The sequence below is a fragment of the Uloborus diversus genome, chromosome 9 (genome assembly GCF_026930045.1).
Source record: "Uloborus diversus isolate 005 chromosome 9, Udiv.v.3.1, whole genome shotgun sequence".
NCBI lineage: Eukaryota > Metazoa > Arthropoda > Arachnida > Araneae > Uloboridae > Uloborus > Uloborus diversus.
The window spans coordinates 33,349,943-33,357,085 of NC_072739.1; positions in this window are offsets into that span (position 1 = coordinate 33,349,943).

The following is a 7,143-nucleotide window of genomic DNA, read 5'->3' on the forward strand; positions in this document are numbered from 1 at the left end:
GGTTACGATAATTCAGAAGGGAATTAAATATTGCGCTCTGTGCTAGCTCTCAACCATATTGTTGCCAGTACATATGAGTAGTAAAGATGCAAATTAAATATTGCGCTCTGCGCAAATGACATCAGTAGTGGCATTTCATCATTTGTGATGTCATGTGCAGAAGCGTAAAAAGTGAAATTGAATCTGCGCACCGATTAAAGTAATTGATAAAAACTACTAAACTTTGTCAAATTATTTAAAAAACGGGCAAATCCTATGTTAAAAAAACATAGGATTGCTCTTTAAGAAAAAAATACTTTTAAAATTTCGGAAACGACCCCATTGTTGCAAAAAAGAATGAAAAATAATAGTAATTATAAAATTATCATACTTCCGCTTTTAATAGTGGTCAAAAAAGAAAACAATGACTAAATGAAATATTAATAAATTTAACAAAAAAATTTCAAAGCTGAACTTAAGCAAGCATATAATTGTGGGCAAGTTTACAAGTTTTTTTATTTTTTATTTTTTTCACAATACTTGTTCAAAAGTTGCTTTAAAGTCGAGCATACAAAACAACAATATTCAGAAAAGATTAATAGTAATTATAAGCAATTCTCTCTTTAAATGCAATGCATTTATTTTTAAGCGAAAGTAAATGCACTTCTTTCTTTTTTTTTTCAAAGAAGTATAAGTAACAAGTAAATATGAAGAGATAACGTTTCCGGGCTTTTAGGCCGTGGTCTAAAGGAAAAAGACCACGCCTATTTTCTTTTTCCTTTAAATATCTCTTCACATTGACGCCGGCCATGAAAGCCTTATTTAGTTTTCAACAAATAAATATGTTTTTAATTAAAAAGTCTCACCTCAAAAGAATTTCAAAACGTAAAAACTTTAAAATAAAATTTAAAATATGTTTTTTTTTAGTTCTAAAGATTATTTATATAAGCTTGGTTCGCTATAAAAAGTATGAAGCAAAATGAGTATATGATCCCTTGATTGCAACACGTCAGCAATTGAAGTTGATCTTAATGTCTTTATGTTTATGTTAATTCTAAAGCAGTTAACAAAATTAAAGTTACGAGCGCTTCAATGTAGATTTAGAAAATTTCCTCTCCATTTAAGTTATGAAAGACTTCGAAAAATAGAGATTTTATGTCGAAATCTAAGTATATTATAATTGATATAGTTTTTAATTGATATCTCCGCTAATTATTATTGAAGGATTATGTTAAATAGCCAAACATAAAGACGGGAAAATTATGAATCCATCGATACCTGGTTCGATGGTCAGTTTACTGGCGTTCAGGAGAAGTAATTCGAACAGAGATAGATAGATACTTACATAGATTGATATGTACATACGCGCAGTTTTTAATAATGTAAGATTATAACCAATAAACGTGCTCAATGAATAGCACACAAGTTAGAAAATGCAATGTATAGTAAAATAAGTAAGTAAATTTCTTTACTCTATGATATATTGTGAAGCTCTGAGAAGTTGAGCTCCGGCTCTGACAATGTTTACCTCTGTTTCGGTAAATAAGGAGGGGTAATTGGAGCTAAGTTGAGTTGAGAAACTTTCTTAGTAGTTTTTCAAAGATATTCCAACTAAAATCCGAGTCAATAACACGTATATTTTTTTTACTAACCCCCCCTAATACAGGTAAACATAGTCAAGGTCACAGCTCAACTAATCAGAGCTGCACTATAGAAAGACAATATTGCAACCTTTGATCTTTATTGATACCTCAGTGAACTAATTTTTTTTTGTCCCTTAATTAAAGAAAAAGAGTGGTTCCAAAAATAATTACTTAGTAAATGAATACTTTACATTCAGTTTGGATTTATTTATTATTTAATTATTTATTTTTTATTTTTTGACTTGAAAAGAATTCCAAGCTGGTATTATTTAGAGTACTTCAAAAATTTACTGACGGTAGTGAAAGGGAAAAAAATACGAAGCAGAAGTGATAGAAATGAACGAAAGTATTTTGGAACCCAGTGCCCTTAAAGCGATATTGTTTGCCTACCGAAAAAAAAAATAAATCGGTTAAAATTAAGGAACCGCACTTCGGTTAAAAGAGGTTTCGGTAAAAAGAGCTTTAGATAATCAAGGTTCTACAGAAAGTAAGGAAATAAATAAATTAATAAGTAAACTGCTGTGCAGGTCATGTCATCAGAATTGAGACTGAAGTTTTTGAGAAGTGTCGTAAACTGTAAAGACGCAACAAAACAAAAACAAACATTGCGACTGCGACACTTTTCGTTGTGGCTATCACTAAAACCATTTGTCAACTGAAATTCTGCTTTCGTAAAATCTGAAACACTTGAATACATCCGAAAAAAAAAAAAAAAAAAAGATTTTCACAGGTCTCTTATCAGTCTGTGGTGTCACTGCCGAGTTAGGATACCGCTCTCGCTCTTCAAAGGAAGATAAAACGGTTCTGCGGCAGACGATAATTTTTGTATGTCGCGGATGTTCGACACAAAGCCATTCCAAACTCTGATTGTGGGCATTACGAACCTGCTAAACAACGAGGCAGCTCGACCCGCAATTAACACGTGTATCTGCGGTAACGAAATGTACAGGAAGAGTATAACATTTTTCACACAAGCAAATGTCAACGAGTACCACGTGGTGAAACAGCATTACGTTAAAGCATATGAAAGCTATGATGGATTCGGTGAAATTGGAGGAAGCTAGGGGTGAGAAAGCCCCTATTCTCGGAAAGAAGGATTCGGGATGTTGTTCTACAGGTAGGCATGCTTTCACATATTATTTCCAGACATATATTCCATATGTCTAAATTTACACTGCAAATCTTCCGACATTTTTTGAACACAGACACACAGGACACTTGTTATCTTTTTTAGAACACTTTGAAGCACCCTAAATGGAAGTTCCAAAAATTTTATGAAAACACTTTTCAGACCACTTATTTACTTCAAAACACTTTCTGAACGCTTGTGAAAACGTATTTGAAAAGACATTTTGAACGCTGACGCATGTACCTTCTTTAGAACACTTTGAAGTACACTTTTTGTATTAGTTTTCAAAACTGTTTTGAGAATTTTTCAGACCAATTATTTAGTTCAAAATACCTTAGAACACTTGTGGGAACGTATTTGAAAAGACTTTTTGAGCACTGACATATGACTGTTCTTTTAGAACACTTTGTAGCACACTTTTTGCAGCACAAATGGAATTCTCCTTCCCAGTAAGCAAAATATCTTGCCTCAGTATTGCATAAAGGTTGACGTGCAAGAAAAATCATCTTGCATTAATGCTGCCTCAATGTTGTTATGTTACTCCATTTATGCTGTCAGCATGCTGCCACAATATTGACTGACAAGGTGTTTGCAGCATAATATCAGGAAAATATCAAGGTACGCTGCTTTTGTAATGTTGCATACGTATTGATATGGCAGGATAATATCAAGATGTTGTCATGACAGCATGAAAGCAAGGTCTAGGCAAGATGATCTTGCTTTTGTAATCTTGCATACGTATTGATATGACAGGATAATATCAAGATGCTGTCATGACAGCATGAAATCAAGGTCTAGGCAAGATGATCTTGCTTTTGTAACATTGCATACGTATTGATATGACAAGAAAATGTCAGGATACATTGTCATGACAGTATGAAATCAGCACGTTTGCAAGGTGTTTTATCTATTTATTTTATTTTATTTTTTGTATTATTTTCACTTTAAAGTCCAGAATTAAATTTCATTCTTTAATTATTTCTGTTATTCTTCAATTTAGTTTTCTAGCCTAAGAATATTTTCTTAAAGCTGACATCTGATCGGAAATTCATATAAATGTATTAATAGTACTCGCAATTTAATTTAAAAAATGAAAGTTTCTTCGTTTTGCGTAATACTTGACTTATTTTTTAAATTCATGCTTCTAATTGTATTATAAAGACATAAAATGCCTAGTTAGGAATAATTGCGGAAGTTTTTATAACACATTTAGGAGTAAATAAAGCAAAATAATAAATAAGTAAATAAATACAATAAAGTACATTTCCAAATGGATGTCAGCATTGAAAATATACCATGGACAAAACACATGAATTTATCTTAAAGAATAACATAAATAACCATTGAATAAAATTAATCTTACTCATGAGATTGAAGTGATAATACGAAATTCTGGGCTTCATGTCCCTTGTTTCAAAGTCTAGGGACGAAAAAAGTTATTTTCGGCCATTTTTAACATTGATCACACATCGTCTGCGATATGATTTGTTTAGTACTATATTAATAAATAAATGCACTTATCAGTCATTCATAAGTTATTCCTAAAACAATACGATTCCACACTAATAACTAAGCAACCAACTTAACGAAGCCTAAAGAAATGCAACGCCACGTGCAGCTCCTCTGAACAGACTGAATCAAATTAGAAAGATGTGCCACCAAGCAATGCGAGGGACGCTGGGTAGAAAGAACTGTGCGCATGCGCAAGTATCAACGAAGGTCCACCTGTTCTATTGTGTACTAATTACCTTGACGGCGACAGCATGAAATCAATATCATCTTGACGGCATCAACATGTATGCAATGTTGTTATTGTAAGGTAATATCAATATTGATATTTTAAGATGAATGCAATGTTGCATACGTGTTGTTATTTTAAGGTAATATCAATATTGATATTTTAAGATGAATGCAATGTTGCATACGTGTTGTTATTGTAATATTGCTTTTTAATCTTTATGCAAGCTTTATGCAGTATGAAACACGTCAATATTGACGCCGTCAGTATAATATCAAGATCTGTCAAGGTTGATGCAAGACATTTTGCTAGTAGGGTTAGATTGTATCAACAGCTCTTGCTACTAACTTTAAAGCAATCCTGCTGAGCACTTGTTAACCTCCTTGACCAGGATCCTTTTTGACGGCCTTTGCGACACCAGCCAACAGCGGTTCTTCGTGACAAAATTTCTATTAGTATTATATTGAAACTGGCTTTTGACCGGTAGTTAAAAGAAAGTTGTTTAAAAAATTTTTGTGCGAAGAAAAAACAATGATTTTACAAATGTGTCCAAATTTATTTCCTATCTGCTATTAAATATACCCCCAATATGTTCACAAATGTGTTCCGAAGCTTAAATTTAACATATCGTCACCTCAGAGCAACAGTCCCAGAAATAACACTAATATATATTCCCGTTGCTCTGAGGCAATGATATAAACCTAACGGGACACATTCGTACCAGATCCGGAGTACATTTTTTTTTTTAACGGGGCACATTCAGATCACTAGAACACTTTTTCTGAATTAAAGTTTTCTAAACGTGCTTCCAATTTGTACTGAAAATTTGCAGTGTACTGGACATTCTACAGTTTTTTGAGCTGAAGTCCGAGATTTCGTCGTTTGTTTTGAAAATCGAATAAATTTACTTTAATATGAAGCAAATGTTGTTTTTGATTAGTATTATTCGACTGCATTGTTTTTCGACTGCAAGTGTCTATGGACTACATTAGTTTTTAGTTTAAATAATTAAAATTTTTTCTCTTGTGTTTTTTTTAAAGTGGTTTCAGACTGCAGGCAGCAACTTTTAATTTTATTAATTGCATTTTTTGTCATATATATTTCCTTAAATGATTTCAGACTACAGAAATTAGCTTATAGTTTAAATGATCACATCTTTCTCATACGTCTTTTCTTAACTATCTTTAGACTAAAACCTGCATTTTTTAACTAAAATAACTATTTTTTTTTCATCCCTTAAAAAAACCTCAGACTCTAGAAAGAAACCAATTTAAATAAAAGAAAATAAATTTTTGGAATCTCTCCCCCCCCCCCCCCCCCCCCCCCCAGCAAGGAAGCGGGTTATTAGTTTGACGTGTCTATGTGTATATCTGTGTCTCCGTAGCTCCTAAATGGATGGATTCGGTTTTGACAATTCTTTTTTTTTTTTTTTTTTTGTTTGAAAGGCGACTTGAATGAGAGCGTGTGCTCAGTTAGATCTCATCTTTGTATGTCTTAAATCACGGAAGATATTAATTAGAAACCACAAAACGAAGAACTTTTTCGTAATTCTGATACAGAGTTTTGTGACTTACACTATTTATCTCGCAGTCAAAACAACTTGTGGGGATAAATATAGCGGCTAACATGGATTAACAATTATAGTTTTTCATAGAGTGTTTTTTTTTTTTTTTTTTCAAATTTTACGAGCTTTTGTTATGTGTGTTTACTTATTATAGCATTTGTTTTTCAAAAACAATGAAAAATGTAAACGTTTCGTTTTTTTTTACTTCAACAACTTGTCGTTCTTCTGAATGGGCGACAAGTTAAAATTTCATCTTCTGCATGGGCGCTTAAAATTCTGAAATCGAAACAAAACTGACAAGGGGTCCGCCTTGAATCTCAGCAGATTTCGTAGATTTTCACTTAGATTTCGTATTTTTTCACTAATTTTCGTTTTCACTTCAATCTTTCAATGCCACAATTCTGCCCCTTATTTTGACAACTTTTTCAATCGGAATTATGCATCTAGGTTTAACGGTTGCGAAAATACAGGGATTGCAGTTGAAACAAAGACACGCTATTATAGAACTGGAGTTATATCAGCTTTTTTACTAAATTTTTTAGTACCTTTATTCACACGACTGGCAACGAGTTCGTTGTTAACGGAGAGATTGCGCAATGATTTAAAGAGTTAACTGTTGGCACTTTGTGTTTGTTCACAAATAAAATATTTGTGCAAAATAAAATATTACGGAAACACTTTAAAATGAAGCCTTACGCTTGAAGTTTGATGAAGTATTACAAAAGTTATGGAGTACTAGGAGTATCCACAAAAAAGTACCATTGAGAAATATTGTACTACATGATCTGGTTTATTTCGGTTTTTGTGTTTATTTTGGTATTTGTTTAGAGATAAATATATTTTCTGATCGTCGCTTTTAAGAGCAGAATTTTATTATTTTTTTTTCGATTAAAGCTACACTCATGTTATTTCTCTCAGTAATAAATTCTACTCTACTGTATATTTGTCTTTATATCTCAGAGCCAGACTAACGTAAGTCACATAACTGCTACTTTGCAGGAGAGTGAAAAAACTATCGTCTGGTGCATACAAACAATGGGGCTCGCGCTCTTTAATACTTGCAAATAATTATAAAGGTGTTCCTTTACAG